Below are 19,978 nucleotides of genomic sequence, written 5' to 3'. Positions count from 1 at the left end.
ACTGCATACGATACCAGATACGGAATGAACAGAAATAATAAAGGGAGTTAAAAAATAAATTGATTTTAAAACCCATCTAAATGTTATAATTAAATATCTATAAGTTCAAGACACTCTTAGGGGTGCTGGTCGGGGATTGAGGTGGATATAACACACTCATTCCGTAGAAGGGAGTATTAGGTTATTTTATGCAGATCAGGGCACTACTTTGACATATTGTCTCGTTAACCAGATAAAATTTTCACGAAAACTTTCTCCTACTTTCACGAAAGTTTGTTCAATTTTTCGCGGAAAGCATTGTTTTTTTGGCGAACATTAAAACTTTATGATTATCGTATTCAGAAATATTAGTGATGGGCAAATCGGTTAGATTTGCCAACCGATTAATCGGCATAATCGGACAAGCCAACCGATTCGATTAATCGGATATAATCGGATGATTGGTTATTCTAGTTGTATATTTATAAGGTCACTTCACGGTGTATGTTTTATGTCATTACTTAAGAAATGAACCACACAGAGATTAAATATCCTTTTTCTATTGTATCCCTTCGTTAACACGAGTAAGTTAAGGTAGTTCTGCACGTTTGGATCGAATTTTTTTTTACAATGTAGAATTTGATTGAACTCTGATTTTTCAAAACTTCAGAATATACCTAGGAAATTCAGCAAATAAAAAGGATAGGGTTTTCCGAATAAATTACGTTACGCCATCACTTCCGGTTTATCAAACGTGCAGAACTACCTTAACAGCATAAAAGTAAAATACTTGTGAAGAAAGTAAACGCGTAAAAGTAAAATATTTGTGAAGGTACTCGTCTTAATTTCACCAGGGACTTATCCAGTGACAATGTGTTATTAAATTAAAAATTATTTGGAGCAAAAAAGTAAAAACGATTTATTAATTTAACGGCTGGAATGGTTTCAATCCCACAAAATTAAAAACTGAAAATACCTTTGCTTGCGTAATTCTTACGGCATGTTATGCATACTGCCATATCAATGTCAAGAGTTTGGGATGGTGGTTTTCCCGACTTAATTTTGTAAAAGCCATATATCTTACAAAATCTGGGTGATTACAGATGACCTCAATGTTTTTCGAGACTTTGGAGGAAGCCATTTTTCGTAGTGTAGTTTCCCTTGGCGTAATTGCCCCAAGGAACCGTAAATACCAGAAAGAAAAAGATCAGAAACAACTGAATTATCCGTTTTTAGGGTGCCAATTAATTATCGGTCAGGGAAAAGTGAAGTCGGCGATCACGATCATGAATGCAATACCGACGATTATTCGATTGTCGCCGATTGTCGGCCCATCACTAAGAAATATGCCACCATATTTTTACATTTCTAGAATTTCCACATAAAGAATAATTGGGACAAAACTACTACTAGGACAGTTGTAAAAAGCCGAATGTCTAATTTAAAGTGCTCAATGTGAGCTTTTGCGACCGCTCGATGTCAGTCGTCCGTCGTGCGCCGTGTGTCAACAATTTGTAAAAAGTAAAAAAATCTTCTTCTTCAGAACTACTGGGCAGTTTTACACCAAACTTCACAGGAATGATCCTTGGGTGGCCCCTTTCAAAATTGCCCGAAGAATTTAATTCCATGCAGAACTCTGGTTGCCATGGCAACCGAAACACCCTGAAAATCTTCTTGTCAGAAACTGTAAGCCAGATTTCAAAAATATTTTGTAGAAATGATCTCTAGGTGACATAATTACCTAAGCCATTTTGTTACGGTAAAATACATGGCCGCCAAGGGGCGGGGCTTATTTTCCCTATATGGCTATATTGTAAATTTCAAAAATTTTCTTCAAAACCACTGGGTAGATTTACACTAAACTTAACAGAAATGATCCTTGAGTGCCCCCCGCCCCCCAGTCAAATTTTCCCAAAGAATTGAAATCCATGCAAAACTCTTGTTGCTATGGCAACCGAAAGAAAAAACTTTAAAAATCTTCTTGTCCAAAACCACAGTAGCTAGGGCTTTGATATTTGGTATGTGGCATCATCTAATGGTCCTCTACCAAGTTAGTTCAAATTATCCCCCTAGGGTCAAATATGGCCCCGCCCTGAGAGTCATATGGTTTACATAGACTTATACATGAAAAACTTTGAAAATCTTCTTGTCCAAAACCGCAGGGCTTAGGGCTTTGCTATTTTGTATGTAACATCATCTAGTGGTCCTCTACTAAGATTGTTCAAATTATCCCCCTAGGATCAAATATGGCCGGCCCTGGGGGTCATATGGTTTACAAAGACTTATATAGCAAAAACTTTGAAAATCTTCTTGTCCAAAACCAGAGGGCCTATGGCTTTGGTATTTGGTATGTAGTATCATCAAATAGTACTCTACCAAGTTTGTTCAAAGTATCCCCCTAGGGTCAAATATGGCCCCGTCCCAGGGGTCACATAGTTATTATAGACTTATATAGGGAAAAACTTTAAAAATTGCTTGTCAAAACCGCAGGGCCTAGGGCTTTGATATTTGGTATGTAGCATCATCTATTGGTCTTTACCAAGTTTGTTCAATTTATCCCTCTAGGGTCAAAGATAACCCCGCCCAGGCCCCGGTCACATGGTTTATATAGACTTTTATAGGAAAAAAACTTTAAAAATCTTCTTGTCTGAAACCACAAGACCTAGGCCTTATGGTCCTCTACCATGATTGTTCAAATTATTACCCTGGGGTGAAAAGAGGCCCTTCCCTGGGGTTCCATAGTTTTATATATACTTATATATACAGGACAATTTTTAAAAATCTTCTTGTCTGAAACTGGAAGGCCTAGGCTTTTGATATTTGGTAGGTTCCATTACCTAGTGGTCCTCTACCAAGATTATTCAAATTATGCCCCTTAGTTGAAAAGAGGCCCTACCCAGGATGTCCCAAGTTTTACATAGACTTATATATGAAAACAATTAAAAACTCTTGTTGTCTGAAAGTTCAAGACCTAGGCCTTTGATATTTGCTTTGTATCATTGCCCAGTTGATTTCTTACAAGATTGTTCGAATTATCCCCCTGGGGTGAAAGGAGGCCAAGCCCCGACCTACTTTCTTGTTTTTTTAAGATACAGTCTTGAAATTTGGGAGACATGTACAGTTTTGCACACTGATCTTAAGCTTAAAACTGACTTTCAGTGACTATGAATTTGACCTACTTTCTTAATATTTTGGCATCTGTTTGACATTTGATACTTGTAGCTCATATTACTCAGGTGAGCGATCCAGGGTCATTATGACCCTCTTGTTATGGTAGGTAAGCAAGTACCAACGCATTCTGACATGTAAAACAGGATCCAAGGTCCTTATCTCACTTGATCCATTTAAGCTTTGTTGAACCGTAATTTTCACACAAACGAATTCGTCACACGTGTGAAAATTTCGTACGAATTCCTCACACACTGCGTGACAAATACGTATGAATATGTCACAAGTAGGTATTGTGAAATTTTCGAGCCCTATTTTAACCACCTCTTAGTACCAACGAAATTTTCACAAATATGTCACACATGTGTGAGGAATTCGTACAACTTTTTCACACATGTGGCGAATTTGTGTGTGAAAATTACTGTTCAACAGAGGGTCAGAATAGCAGAATAGCAGAACAACTCCAGCAGAATAGCAGAATAACTCCAGCAGAATAGCAGAACGACAAATTTCAAGGGCATATTAGGGAGGAGAGATGTCAAGGTCAAAAGTAAACATCTTGGCAAGAAAATATTTTTGCGGAGCGGGGGATTTTTATTTTGGGGAGGGCGGGGGGGGGGGGGGGGGGCGCAAATTAAAAAAAAAGTGCGTATGTAATTATTTGTAGCAGATAGTGATTTGACCTTTGAATAAATAAACCTCTAGAATCATGCCGTAAAATTTAAAGATCCTCATCCACGAATCTTAGCTGAGCTTTGACCTATAATCAAATAGAAGGATTTGACCGTCATTACCTTTTGCCCTTGACCTTAGATCTAGTGTACTTTAAAACAACAAATGTACTTCACTTGTAAATCTATTCATCCGACGAAGTTACGTATTGAGTGATTCCTGTGACAGTGACCTTTGGCATAGTCATAAATAAGTGAATGGAGTATTGCCATGCAATACAATGTCCCTTACGGACTAATATTATCATCCTAAAATTTACTGTTGTTAATGCTAGGGGTTCCATTGTCAGATTTTACCTAAGGGTTCTGCATGTTGTCACAATGAGGTGATAATCTGAGCAAAGTTTCATGAAAAATCTTCAGTAGGCTAGGGCATATGGAACGGAAACGAAATTCCAATTCTTCATTCAATGATGACCTTGACCTTGTATCAGTATGCCTAGAACATGGAGCATGCTGTCTTGATGATTTGTGTATTTTGAACGAAGTTTGAAGAATATCCTTCAACGGGTTTGGGACTTGTGGAGAAGGCACGAAATGCTATGACCTTGAACTGTGACCTTGACCTTGAGTCGGCGTCCCTGAAACATGTGTTCTGTGTGTTGTTCTGATAAGGTGAACATATAACTAGTAGGGGACTAAAAGCCTATTATTTGCTCAGAAGGTATCATCAATACACTTTACATTTAAGAAAATGTCTAAAAGTGCACTGTGACCTTGACCTTCAATGTATATGTACAGTTTTTGAATACGACACACTGTGATGTTATGGTGAATATTTATGCTTAAGTCATTTTAAAATCCCATCATGATTGACAAAGTCACAGGCCGATCACCATACTTACATAGTGAAAATCAACAAAGTTCAAAAGTGCACTCTGACCTTTTCCGTTGACTACGGACCTGGGTCTTACACGTGACACGTTTTCATATTAGACCTGCCGTCCACTAGGCCCCCGAAGAGTTCCCGAAGGCGGAATTCGCAAACTCGGAATGTTTCGGCATGTCTTCGTTATGTTCTGGAACTCTTCCGTGTCCTACTTGAAACCCTTCTAGCACTTCGGGGCCAAGTCAGTATCGAAAAAACATCGGCATCCAAATTTTAAAAGTTTTAAAATTTGGACGTCGAATGTTTTATTCGGGACGGCTTCGGGAACTTCGGCAAAATTTCAATACGTTTAAAGCATATAAACAAGAGGGCCATAATGGCCCTATATCGCTCACCTGTTATCATTGCACTTCAGGACAAGAAGGTAAAAAAATCGTAAACAATATCAATCAAAAGAATCATGAGTAAATATAGATGAAATTTTCTTAAAGGTACAGATATGTCAAAATACACCTAAAAATTGGAGGTACCATCTACCACAGAAAAGTGGTCTCGGTTTTTCCCTACGGCCAATAATAAAGAAGTTACTAAATAAGCTATTTATAGTAACATAAAATAAAGTAACCCCTGGAGCTGGGTCAATTTGACCCTGGGGGGTCAAGATTTGAAAAAGATTTTGTAGAGGTCCACTAGGCAATGCTACATGTCAAATATCTAAGCTCTTCTGGTTTATTTTTAGAAAATTTTGAAGATTTTTCTATGTACAATCAAGTAACCCCATGGGACGGGGTCAATTTGATCCCGGGGGTCATAATTTGAACAAATTATGTAGAAGTCAACTAGGCAATGATACATGTCAAATATCTAAGATCTAGGCCTTCTGGTTTATTTTTAGACTTTTTTTAATGATTTTCCTATGTAAAATAAAGTGACCCCCTGGGGCGGGGTCAATTTTAACCCCGGGGGAAACGATTTGAACAAATTTTGTAGAGGTCTACTAGGCAATGCTACTAGTGAAATATCTAAGCTCTAGGGCTTCCGGTTTTTGAGAAGAAGATTTTTTAATATTTTCCTATGTAAAATCAAGTGAGCCCTGGGGCGGAGTCAATTTTGACCCCGGGGGTCGAGATTGAACAAATTTTGTAGAGGTCTACTAGGCAATGCTACATGTGAAATATCTAAGCTCTAGGCCTTCTGGTTTATTTTTAGAATTTTTTTGAAGATTTTCCTATGTACAATCAAGTGACCCCTGGGGCGGGGTCAGTTTTGACCCCGGTGTCATGATTTGAATAATTTTAGTAGAGGTCTACTAGGCAATGCTACATGTCAAATATCTAAGCTCTAGGGCTTCCAGTTTTTCAGAAGAAGATTTTTTAATATTTTCCTATGTAAAATCAAATGACCCCTGACCCCGGGGTCATGATTGAACAAATTTGGTAGACGTCCACTAGGCAATGCTTCACACCAAATATCTAAGCTCTAGGGCTTCTGGTTTTTGAGAAGAAGATTTTTAAAAATTTTCCTTTTGGTTGCCATGGCAAACAGAGTTCTGCATGGAATTCAATTCTTTGAACAATTTTGAAAGGGGGCCACACAAGGATCATTCCTGTGAAGTTTGGTGTAATTCTGCCCAGTGGTTTTCAAGAAGAAGATTTTTTTAGAAATTGTTGACGGACGACGGACTACGCACGACGGACGACGGACATCAAGCGGTCACAATAGCTCACCTTATCACTTCGTGACAGGTGAGCTAAAAACGCCATGTGTCTGTATAAAATATCCAGTATACGGTATATACTTAAGAAATATCTATTGTTTACAGCTATTCTCAGCAAGTATCTAAGTCCATTGTATTTGTCTATCTTGCACTTTTTAGCTCACCTGTCACATAGTGACAAGGTGAGCTTTTGTGATCACCCTTCGTCCGTCGTCCGTCGTCCGTCGTCAGTCCGTCCGTCCGTCCGTCCGTGCATCAACAATTTCTTGTCTGCACGATAGTGGTTTCATTTATGATTTTATTTTAACCAGACTTGCACACAACTTGTATCACCATAAGATCACGGTTTCTTTCTTGAACTGGCCAGATCCCATTATGGGTTCCAGAGTTATGGCCCCTGAAAGGGCCAAAATTAGCTATTTTGACCTTGTCTGCACAATAGCAGCTTTATTTATGATTTGATTTTTACCAAACTGGCACACAACTTGTATCACCATAAGATCTTGGTTCCTTTCTTGAACTGGCGAGATTTCATTATGTGTTCCAGAGTTATGGCCCCTGAAAGAGCCAGAATTAGCTATTTTGACCTTGTTTGCACAATAGCAGCTTCATGTATGATTTTATTTTAACCAAACTTGCACACAACTTGTATCACCATAAGATCTTGGTTCCTTTCTTGAACTGGCGAGATTCCATTATGGGTTCCAGAGTGATGGCCCCTGAAAGGGTCAGAATTAGCTATTTTGACCTTGTCTGCACAATAGCAGCTTCATTTATGATTTGAATTCAATCAGACTTGCACAAAACTTGTGTCATCATAAAATCTCGGTTCTTTTCTTGAACTGGCGAGATTTCATTATGGGTTCCAGAGTTATGTCCCCTGAAAGGGCCAAAATTAGCTATTTTGACCTTGTCTGCACAATAGCAGCTTCATTTATGATTTGATTTTAACCAAACTTGCACACAACTTGTACCACCACAAGATCTTGCTTCCTTTCTTCAACTGGCCAGATTCCATCATGGGTTCAAGAGTTATGGCCCCTTAAAGGTCCAAAATTGGCTATTTTGGCTTTTGCAGCCATATAGAGACTTCATTTATTGTTTTATTTGATACAAACTTCCAAAATATCTTCAACAACAATAAATCTTGGATTCCATGACAAATCAGATCCAATCATAGGTTCCAGAGTTATTTTATATCTGATTACCTCCCCTGATTGTAATCAAAATGGATTTTTATCAGTAAGTACTTATAGGACTTATTTGAAATTTCATTACTGTTATTAGTTGGACTGAGACAATCGGGGTAGATATCTATGGACTGATTTTATGTCAAATTACCTCCCTTTATTTCAAATTAAAATGGGTATATCTCCATAACTAATGAAGATACTGATATGAAATTTCATTTATGTCAACAGATTTATTTGGCGGATCCTTCTTTTGTTCACCTACAATATTTATTTTTTTTTAATTACTTCCCTTTTACGTTACTATAAATAGCTTATTTTTAGTAACTTTTTTATTATTGGCCGTAGGGAAAAACCGAGACCACTTTTCTGTGGTACAACATGGATGGTACCTCTAATTTTTAGGTGTATTTTGACATATCTATACCTTGTAAGAATTTTTTTTTTCTTTTTGGTTAAATTTCTTCCCTTTGTTGTTCCTGTCCTTTGGACTTAGATATTTTTTCTGAGGACTTTCTTGTCCTCAAGTGCAATGATAACAGGTGAGCGATATAGGGCCATCATGGCCCTCTTGTTTTTCACGTTAACAATACTGGAGTGAATACAGTGTAAATATACAAGCATCATTGGCATCTCAACACTACTAGCCAGAACTTCATAAGAATCATCGTTGCACGGAACACGTTTGTATTTGTCAAAACCAGAAAAATGAAAAACAAAATTGTTTTTAGGGTTTAGAATTCCGACGTTCGGTGGGGTGACGTTTAGCGTGGAGACCTTCGGCTGGGCGCCATAACGACGTTTGACGTTGTGTCGCTGCAATAGAACGAAATGGCAGGAATCAGCCAGCATAGAACAGGGTTTGATAAATAGTTTAGGTCTATCCATGCACTATAGATGCTTTCAAACATTATTGTTAACTTGCAAATCAACCATACAATTATCTTTGTATTGTAAGAATACGTTTCCGAGTTTTTCAGGTCAAAAACTCAGCTGTACGAAGCAGAGCGGTGTGAGGTCGGATATTCTTTTGTATGCAGTCCATCATGTAATATTTGCCAAAACCAAAGAAACGCTACGATCAATGATAACTGATATCAAAAATTACATTGTTCTCCATCTTGTATCTTCAAATACCTGGGTGAATAAAAGTAATGTTGTTGTTAGTGTTGTTGTTGTTGTTATTGTTCTCCTTGCTTGTCTTTATTAACATAGTGGTTTTTATTCGGAAGTGGTCTTTAACAAATATTATACAGTTGTACTTCCAAACAGGCATTCGAGCAAACTAGTCCAGTGATATGCTCTGTCCATATAACCAAAGCAGAACCGGATCTTTAATTATAGTAGGTTTTCCCGATTTGTAACATACTGGTCAAAGGAGTACATCACATAAAGGTTTAGGGGTATAGTTACCCCTTTCTATAGACAGGGTTCCAGCTGTCAGAATGGCAATTTTTGTTTATGGTCATTAGCAACTTCCGTAGGAGTTCCAAATGTTACGTTAAAATTCCAGCTGATACGCTCTAACACTGCTTAAGTATACATATCCAAAACAAACATAAGCGTCTATTCCAACAAGATCGCGTTCACCGGACGAACATAAAAATATCGCCTATAAAACTGATGTACGGCAGGCGAACAAAGGGAAATGAATGACGTCAAGCAAGTATATGAACAAGTATAAAACTTCCCCACCAATGTTTAAAAGTTGTTTAGTAAATATGAGTGGCACTCATTGTGCTCAACCACTGAAAAAAAAACATTCGTAAGGCTAAACAAAATTCTTTGTTTCCGGTAACATGTTGAAAAAATTAGGGTAGGAAGGTCGGATTTTTTTTTGGGGGGGGGGGGGGGGGGGGCGGGGCGGGAGGATTTTTTTCATTAAGGGAGTCTTTTCTGAAATCATTTTTGTGTCAGAAAATGAATACAAATAAGGGGTTATGCCTTTAGAGCATCAGTAAGTTCTAACATCACTAGACATGTGAAAAGCATAAAAAGTGCAGTTTTGCACCTTTTTGTTTAAAAGTTTAAAAAAAAAAATAATCCCAAAGGCCATACAAACATTTAGGATCGGGCCAAAAATTTAGGGTAGATCGGGATACCGGAAACAAACAATTTATAACTTAAACTTACAGACACTAAATGGGGAAATGGCGGAAAAAAAGTAGTCGCAAAATGGCGAACTCGGACGTTTTGCTCTATAGATCACTTTTCCTTAAATTTAGTGCCATTTCTTGCTGAAATTGACAGGTCTACGTTTTCAGTTTGTAGCATTTTCATTACGAAATAATTCCATTATAAAATTAGACATGGACACTTAAGTTATACGCCATCACTACCATTTTGGGTTTCTTTTCTTAGCTGAGTTTGCAGTTTTCTTTTTTCCAACAATACGCCTGTTTTTCTTTCGATTTTACTGGACACTGTTTTTCAAGAAAATGTAAATTACAGATATGTAAGTTGATTCTGGTGTATGCTGTAGCCAGCTAATGTGTGAGAATATTCTATATTTACACAGAATAAAAAATAAAAAGCTATTTATGTATTTTTACCTTTGAAGGTTGCATGCATTTTATGGCTGATTTAATGCATTAAGAAACAGTGCATACATAGGAAACACGACAACTGTCAAAAAGGAGTTACGCATTAAGTAGCTGTCTAGTTTAATTTAGTTTTATTCAACCATGTTTCAGTCCATTCGTCTCCGTCCACATGCGTTTCTTGTCCATTTCTCATTATGCGAATGAGTTGCTTCTCGGGCAGGTCTGTTTAATCCGGAAGAAAATCTCAAAATGGACTCCAAAGCTGAATTTACGGCAGTTTTACGCTGGTAAACGTTTTCTCCGTAACTCATGAATTTCTTGTTCGCGTCCGTTGCTGTCCTGTGGACCTGATTCGCGTTCCTAATACTATCTGACATGCAGCGGGTCAACCAGAGTTGTTCTGAACACAAACCGCTTGTTCAGCGGACAAATACTGAACAGAAACGCACAGAAACTAAAGAATAACGAGTGTGAAACAGTGGTCCTCAACACCAAACTGATGAAGTACATTTGGGAATTTGGAATCTTCCTTATCGGTGATATCACACTGAACACAGACAAATATCATCTATATTATGTTTAATTCGCTTTTCACAAATTTAGAAAAAAAGAAATGAAGTTATCTAACTTTGCTTGAACCATCGACTAATCTAATTAATGCTGCACTGTAAGAACTGCGGGAGCGCCCAAGTGTTCTATGCGTAAAATGTAGTTCGGACTAAGTATCTCATTATCAGAAATTCTGTCTCATAGTAAGCATTTAGAATTGACCAATTACAACTAGTTATACAGCCTGAGAACATGTCATTTGTCGTACACAGTCAGTTCAAAGTTTAAAATGTTCTCTTTTTGTGATATCTTGCGCTGTCCGTTGTCCGTTCTGCCGTACGTCAACTTTTGACTTGTTTACTCGATAAAAAAAACTTCGTTTTTCAACTTTCACTTGATAATAAGCTCGGATCCCTTTAAATACATCGAGAAGGACAGGTTCACCGACGGAGATACCAATGACGTTGGTAAAAGCGACTGCGAAATAGAAGAACAAACGATTTCACAGACGCTGACGATCACAAGGAAGGTCACTACCATTGGCGAAGGCTATATGCAGAGGACAATTTCGAAACCAATACTATTGACTGAACTGACGCCGCCAGTCATTTCAACGGCAACAGAAACATCTCAATGTCTGCTACATAGTCAAGACGGTGAGGTCGACGGCAATACTGACTACAACTATGCCGACGGCGAAAATATTCTAAGCACCACATAAACTACGACTGAAACCGTGATTGACGCTATACCGACGATAGCAGCAACAGTGACACAAATGTCACGACTAAGTAGGTGTATCAGATGATGAAGACGGATAAAGTGATCCGTTTCTCGGCCTTTGATTGACCAAGATAGGGAGACACGTTGTCCTTATTTTAAGATATTAAGTACAAACACATTAAAGCGACTAACCCACACATTGTGATTTATGAGTTTTAGCTCACCTGAGCACGAAGTCATCCGTCAACATTTGCCTTGTGAACACTCTAGAGGCCACAGTTGTGACCCTATCATTATGAAACTTGGTCGAAATGTTTGTCTTGATGATTTCTAGGTCAAGTTTGAAACGGTTATGTGAGGTCAAAACCTAGGTCACCAGTAAAATCAAAGGAAAAGTTTGTGAACACTCTAGAGGCCAGATCATAGGAAAAGCTTGTGATCACTATAGAGGTCACATTTGTGACTCAAACTGTATGAAACTTCATCAGAATGTTTGTCTTGATGATGTATAGGTCAAGTTTGAATCTAGGTCATGTGGGCTCAAAAACTAGGTCACCCGGTCAAATCAAAGGAAAAGTTTGTGGACACTCTAGAGGCCACAGTTGTGACCCAGTCTTTATGAAACTTGGCCAGAATGTATGTCTTATTGATCTCTAGGTCACATTTGAAACTGGGTTATGAGGGTTCAAAAACTAGGTTAGTAGGCCAGACCATAGGAAAGGCTTGTGAACACTCTAGAGACCACTGTTATAACTTAATCTGTATGAAACTTGGTCAGAATGTTTGTCTTGATAATCTCTAGATTAAGTTTGAAACTTGGAGGCCATGTGGGGTAGAGACCACTGTTATAACTCAAACTGTATGAAACTTGGTTGGAATGTTTGTCTTGATGATTTCTATGTCAAATTCGATTATGTAGGGTCAAAAACTGGATCACTAGGCCGGATCGAATGAAAATCTTGTTAACATTCTAGAGATCACAATTTAAGTTTAAAACTCATAAGAATTGGTCAGAATGTTTGTCTTGATGACCTCTAGGTCAAGTTCGAATCTGTGTTATGTGGGGTCAAAAACTAGGTCATCCAGTCAAATCAAAGGAAAAGCTTGATAACATTCAAAAGGCCACGTTTATGACCCTATCTTCATGAAGCTTGGTCAAAATGTTTACCTTAATGATCTTTAGCCCAAGATTGAATCTGGGTCATCTGGGTTAAAAACTAGGTCACCTGTTAAATTCAAAGAAAAACCTTGTGTATGCTACAGAGGTTGCAGTCAGAATGTTTGTCTGCATGAAATCTCGGGTGAATTTTTACTAGGGGCCACAATTTGGATTCTATCTTCATAAAAAATTGTCAGAATATTTGTTATTATGAAGTCTTGAATGATTTCAAATCTGGATAACGTGTTCCCAAAAACTAGGTCACTAGGTCAAATCAAAGGAAAAACTTTTTATACACTCTAGAGGCCACTGTTTTGTTCCAATGTTCCTGAAACATTGTCAGAATGTTTGTTTTCATGAAATCTGAGACAAGTACGAATCTTGGTCATGCGGTGTTAAAAGACTAGGTCACTAGGTCAAATGCTTGCTTACACTCAAGAGGCCGAATTCTTGGTCAAATCTCAATACTTAATGAAAATTGGTCAGACTATTTTCTCTCCATGAAATTACTTGGTCAAACATGTTTACACTATTATGATGTGTTACTCAGGTGAGCGAAATATAATTAGAATCCTGGCCCTCCTGTTAAATAATTTATCACCGAAAGGCAAAACGCCGCCACTTTTTCATAAATTTACATGAAACATAATGGTTGTCCAGTTTATAGTTTCCAGAACTACAGGAACATTCGAGCTTACGCAGTTTTTCTCACGAACTTTTATAACCGTCTCTCTCTCTCTCTCCCTCTCTCTCTCTCTCTCTCTCTCTCTCTCTCTCTTTCTCTGTATCACATACACACACACACACGCACGCATGCAGGCCTATTACCCTTAATATGTATTATTATTAAATGTTAATTACAGTGTAATCGTTTCTCTGATTTACATGTTGGCAATGTTATTGTTATAAATAGGATGTCAAATCTTCAAGTATTTACGAAAGTCATTCTAAGCATAAGTGGTTGCATTATTGATTAATTCATTTTAAGTCGCCTACCGGTAGAACACCGAAGGGAACTATAGGAATGCTGTCCGTCCGTCTGTCCGTCCGTCCGTCCACAAATCTGGATCCTGCGATAACTCAAAAAGTATTCAATCTAGGTTCATAAAACTTGGTATGTGTATAGAAGGCAATATTTAGATTATGCAGGTACATGATTCATGCTTTTAGGTCAAAGGTCAAGGTCACTATTGAAGGTTAAGTAAAACTTGTTTCTGCTCCATAACTTTATATGCATTGATAGATTATTTTAGTGCTTCACACAAACGTTTCCCATGATGAGACAATTTGTCGACACATGCTCTATGCTTATCGGTTAAAGGTCAAGGTCACTGTTCAAGGTCAAGTGCTCTATTACTTCTAATTGCATTGAAGGATTTTTAGTAATATACAGAAATGTTCCCCATGATTAGACTGTGTCGCGCACATGACTCATGGTTGTTGGTCAAGGTCAAGGTCAAGGTCACCACTAAAAGTCAATTAAAAAATTTCTCCGGTAGAGAACTTTTGTATTGCCACTGTAATACTCGGTCACTTGTGTGACTTTTTCAGTTATTTATGCAGTTATTACACGTCAGACCTCTCGCTTCTAGATGAATTGGCTTACGAAACCTTCACAGAATCTTGTCAGAATGCGTTGGTACTTGCTTACCTACCATAAAAGAGGGTCATAATGACCCTGGATCGCTCACCTGAGTAATATGAGCTACAAGTATCAAATGTCAAACTGATGCTAAAATATTAAGAAAGTAGGTCAAATTCATAGTCACTGAAAGTCAGTTTTAACATCAGTGTGCAAAACTGTACATGTCTCCCAAATTTCAAGGCTGTATCTTAAAAAAACAAGAAACTAGGTCGGGGCTGGGCCTCTTTTCACCCCAGGGGGATAATTCGAACAATCTTGTAAGAAATCAACTAGGCAATGATACAAAGCAAATATCAAAGGCCTAGGCCTTGAACTTTCAGACAACAAGAGTTTTTAATTGTTTTCATATATAAGTCTATGTAAAACTTGGGACATCCTGAGCGGGGCCTCTTTTCAACTAAGGGACATAATTTGAATAATCTTGGTAGAGGACCACTAGGTAATGCAACCTACCAAATATCAAAAGCCTAGGCCTTCCAGTTTCAGACAAGAAGATTTTTTAAGTTTTTCCTGTATATATATGTATATATAAAACTATGGAACCCCAGGGAAGGGCCTCTTTTCACCCCAGGGTAATAATTTGATCATGGAAGAGGACCATAAGGCCTAGGTCTTGTGGTTTCAGACAAGAAGATTTTTAAAGTTTTTTCCTATACAAGTCTATATAAACCATGTAACCGGGGCCTGGGCGGGGTAATATTTGACCCTAGAGGGATAAATTGAACAAACTTAGTAAAGACCAATAGATGATGCTACATACCAAATATCAAAGCCCTAGGCCCTGCGGTTTTGACAAGAATTTTATAAGTTTTTCCCTATATAAGTCTATAATAACTATGTGACCCCTGGGACTGGGCCATATTTGACCCTAGGGGGATACTTGGAACAAACTTGGTAGAGTACTATTTGATGATGCTACATACCAAATACCAAAGCCCTAGGCCCTCTGGTTTTGGACAAGAAGATTTTCAAAGTTTTTGCTATATAAGTCTTTGTAAACCATATGACCCCCAGGACCGGCAATATTTGATCCTAGGGGGATAATTTGAACAATCTTAGTAGAGGACCACTAGATGATGTTACATACAAAATATCAAAGCCCTAAGCCCTGCGGTTTTGGACAAGAAGATTTTCAAAGTTTTTCATGTATAAGTCTATGTAAACCATATGACTCCCAGGGTGGGGCCATATTTGACCCTAGGGAGATAATTTGAACTAACTTGGTAGAGGACCATTAGATGATGCCACATACCAAATATCGAAGCCCTAGCTACTGTGGTTTTGGACAAGAAGATTTTTAAAGTTTTTCTTTCGGTTGCCATAGCAACAAGAGTTTTGCATGGATTTCAATTCTTTGGGAAAATTTGATTGGGGATGGGGGACGCACCCAAGGATCATTTCTGTTAAGTTTAGTGTAAATCTACCCAGTGGTTTTGAAGAAAATTTTTGAAATTTACAATATAGCCATATAGGGAAAATAAGCCCCGCCCCTTGGCGGCCATGTATTTTACCGTAACAAAATGGCTTAGGTAATTATGTTAGAGGGTCACCTAGAGATCACTTCTACAAAATATTTTTGAAATCCGGCTTACAGTTTCTGACAAGAAGATTTTCAGAGTGTTTCGGTTGCCATGACAACCAGAGTTCTGCATGGAAATAAATTCTTTGGGCAATTTTGAAACGGGGCCACCCAAGGATCATTCCTGTGAAGTTTGGTGTAAAACTGCCCAGTAGTTCTGAAGAAGAAGATTTTTTGATTTTTTACAAATTGTTGACACACGGCGCACGACGGACGACTGACATCGAGCGGTCGCAAAAGCTCACATTGAGCCTTTGGCTCAGGTGAGCTAAAAAGTGAATATAGATCGTCCAAGAAGTTAAGTCAGTAACAGCACTTTAAATTAGACATTCGGCTTTTTACAACTGTCCTAGTGGCAGTTTTGACCCACTTATTCTTTATGTGGAAATTCTAGAAATGTAAAAATATGGTGGCATATTTCTGCATACGATAATCATAAAGTTTTCATGAAAAGTTTATGAACTTTCGCCAAAAAAACCCAATGCTTTCCGCGAAAAATTGAACAAACTTTCGTGAAAGTAGGAGAAAGTTTTCGTGAAATTTTTATCTGGTCAACGAGACAATATGTCAAAGTAGTGCCCTGAACTGCATAAAAATAACCTAATACTCCCTTCTACGGAATGAAGTGTGTTATATCCACTTCAATCCCCGACCAGCACCCCTAAGAGTGTCTTGAACTTATAGATATTTAATTATATCATTTAGATGGGTTTTAAAATCAACTTATTCTTTAACTCCCTTTAATATTTCTGTTCATTCCGTATCTGGTATCGTATGCAGTAGTTGGCACTATCGTGATTTTTTTCCATTGAAACAAAAGATTCTTTTCGTGAAAAGTTTGTAAATTTTCACGAAAACTGTACGCATTTTCGCGAAAACTATCTGCTTAAGTGAATGCAGAAATATGCCACCATATATAAGAGCGTAGTAATATTCAGTTTTGAATTAACCGACTGAAATGACCTTTAAACGTTAGCATATGATCACGTGATCAAGTATTTTAGACACTATATAAAGGGCCGTTTCTGGAAAAAAATTCTCCGACCCGCCGGTGAGTGCGCGTCTCGAGAAGACATATTGCATTGACGGAATTAGGTCATAATTATATTGGCCTTGTTCTGTCAGTGTCCTGACTGAAGCCGGAAAAGTGACCGTTTGTGTGCAAAAGAAGCTCCCTTCTTTGTGACGGCTTGCAGATAGACGGTATGCAGAGAAGAACCCGAGCTACCAACCTACTCCACGACGAAGGCACCAGCCAGCAACTTGCGGCTCCAACCGCCCTTATTAGCGCGGCCTTGCGATATCTCCGGTATTTTGTCTAGCAACCACGTCTCGGGTCTCTGTCGTTAATGATCTCATTGGTCGTGACTGTGACAAATTTTTTTTGCTTCAAAATTACTTGGATTTTGTTTGCTAATACTCTACGGATATTGTGTAGAGATGAATTCTCTTCACCATTTGACTTCAAAAATTCTCTTTAACAGCATGCCTAGTAACATGCCGGGGTCCGTACTCTTACATAGCTTAATTGCTATATTGTGGCTGTTATGGCCGGATGGACCCTGATTAAACACAAACATGCTCTTTTCGAAAAGAGGTAGACAATGGCTTATACTTGAAACTTTGATATAAAATTTTATTTTAAAATAGTCTCCCCCATGCCCGTTTTTCTCGTGCTTCTATTTTATATTTCCAAGATATTACCCTTCGTCATGGCTGGGCAATGCAAGACAAAACACAAGAGACAGTGAATACACAAACTTTAACAATTATAACAATATGTCACCTTTGAAGGGTTCGGAATTGTTAACACTTCCTGCCGTTATAGGGGCAAGAAAATTCAGTCTGAATTTAAATTTACAATTTACAGCCATGACAATTATATGCAAAAAATTCAATGCAAAAAAAACCATATGAAATAAATGTATTAAACAGTTTATATTATTATTTTATTTTTAATCGGATAAATAATTATAATTGCTTTACCCTGGTCCATATTTTTTGCATTGACGAATCATGAATGTCGCCAATTATTACTATATGTGAATTTTCGTTGAAATTTCTAAATGTAGATTGAAGGGCTGCACATTGGCATGGCTCGTTAGCATTTGTACACTTTTTGTTGAAAGACGACCGAACAAAAAATGTTTAAAAACAGATTTTATAAAAGTGCCCTTTGACAAACATATCCTAGCGTCTTAATTTTTGCAAGGTTGCTATAGAAAATACGAAAAGAACAAAAATTATTACTGGTTTACCGAGTAAATAAGTCAGAAAGTTAAAACTAAATGGTGAAAATTAATTTCTGACGTCATGTAATAAAACACTCTTTGAATGGCTTACCGGTCAAAAGTCAGACCTCGGGAAATACTTTCTTCTATTGAACGGTAAGCCATTTAGTAATAAAAAAGTAATTGTATACTGGGGTTTGAGCGAAGTAAAGAAATTGAGAAGCCTTTCGACTGCTTTTACAAATGACTATGACCCAGAACCTTACTCAGTATTCTTATGTCTACTCACCAAAAACAAAGACACAAATTTAATTGTTATTTATTTCAGAACTTCAAATACAATGTACAAAAAATTGCCGTGCAGCAATCGGTTAGTCTATTAACCTTCCAACACTTAATCAATTTATGAATTTGGCTTTTCATAGAATAAACAAACTTCTGATTTCAAAATATATTATAACATGTTAGAACTGACGTAATCACAAACATTAACATGTAACAGAACTACAGTACAGCGAAAGAAATCTACAGTGCTGTAGATCCTAAGCTGTCGGGAAAACCATCGAAATATACTTCATAGTAAATCAATTCTATTCTTGCATGCCCGACAGGATTTTCCCAATCTTTTCCGGTGCTATAAATACTCACGTATTAATTTATAAAAGAATGCGTAAATTCATACACTACTATAGCGCCTTAAAGAAAAACCTTCGTTCTTCATAAATCTTCTGCAAATTGAAGAATAAGGCATGCAAGAAAAAGAATCAATCACTGGCAGTGGGTAAAGATGGGAATATCCGGCACTCGGGTAACTGTTTAGGCGGTAACTCGACAGGAGCCTCGTTACCGCCTAAACAGAACTTTACCCTCGTGCCGGATATTCCGATCTTTACCAACAGCCAGTGAATGATTCTTATAGTCATACAATACGATATATTTAGATATATTTCAGAAACTATCATTATCCTATCATGTTTTGGCTGTTTTATAATACGTCGTCAACAAATAGATAAAACAAGTTCATGTATTGTATGGGCAGTGTCCCAAATCTGATAAACAAGTGTGCTATCGACGCTTCTCCTAGTGGAAACTTGTTTCGATTCATTGGGTAAACACAAAAAGGCACTTTTCATGTTTCTACCTGTTGTGAATATCAGGATTCTAACACGATCCGATTCATTTTCCTATTAAACAAAGAAGGCAGAAAACAGTGAATTATTATACAACAAATCACTGTTCTGACGTCACAATTATTACGTCATGGCGTCAAACGGCATAGCGGCGCGCTGGAAAAGAAACCGATTGAAAATGGGCAAATATTTAATGAATGTCGTCAAAGATGTACTTAAAAATCCTTGGTAACGTGTTAGAATCGAAATAATAAATCTCATTTAGTGATTTGCTCTTAATAAATCATTGTTTGTCGTTCAGGTGCGTATTATTATAAAACTAAAGTGAGATACTTTATAAATCTGTTCATATAAAATTTCAAATGTTGTCCCCGCCCTGGCCTTAATCAGATTTCACGCTGACAGGTAAATGAACGGCAAAATCCAGTTTAAAGACAGTATGTAAGTCTTTTTCTGTTCTAATAACGAGGCAATTTACGTATTATTCCAGAGAAAAATCTGTTCAAACGTGTTGTTTATCTTTAGCCGACAACTTTTTATGTTTTTAACGGGGTGCGGTTCTTACCGTTGTCCCACATTTTGTGTTGTAGGTTCTTGCAAAATGAATAGATAGGGCGGAGAGGTGGGAGACTGCTTTACAGGAATTTCTATTTTTTCCCATTAAGTAACAGTAACAATAATTATTCCGGCCTTAAGTTTAGTCATATACATTAAGTTATCAAAAGTTAGTATCTCCAAAAACAACGACCCAGCTTGAAACAATATCAATCGGTGAAAACTGATTTAACGCCGTCGGACTTTCCGT

At 37.6% G+C, this 19,978-nt stretch overlaps 1 protein-coding gene across 1 annotated transcript in view; it reads right to left on the bottom strand.

Moving 5' to 3' along the window:
- The window catches only part of LOC123554105 (dermonecrotic toxin LdSicTox-alphaIB3b-like), a 107,845-nt gene that overhangs the window by 40,332 nt on the left and 47,535 nt on the right, over nt 1-19,978 (bottom strand). The window lies entirely within an intron of this gene.

Source organism: Mercenaria mercenaria, chromosome 7 (assembly GCF_021730395.1).
Source record: "Mercenaria mercenaria strain notata chromosome 7, MADL_Memer_1, whole genome shotgun sequence".
Taxonomy (NCBI): Eukaryota; Metazoa; Mollusca; class Bivalvia; order Venerida; family Veneridae; genus Mercenaria; species Mercenaria mercenaria.
Note: the sequence above shows the minus strand (reverse complement) of the source record. Positions and strands in the feature narration are given on the sequence as shown.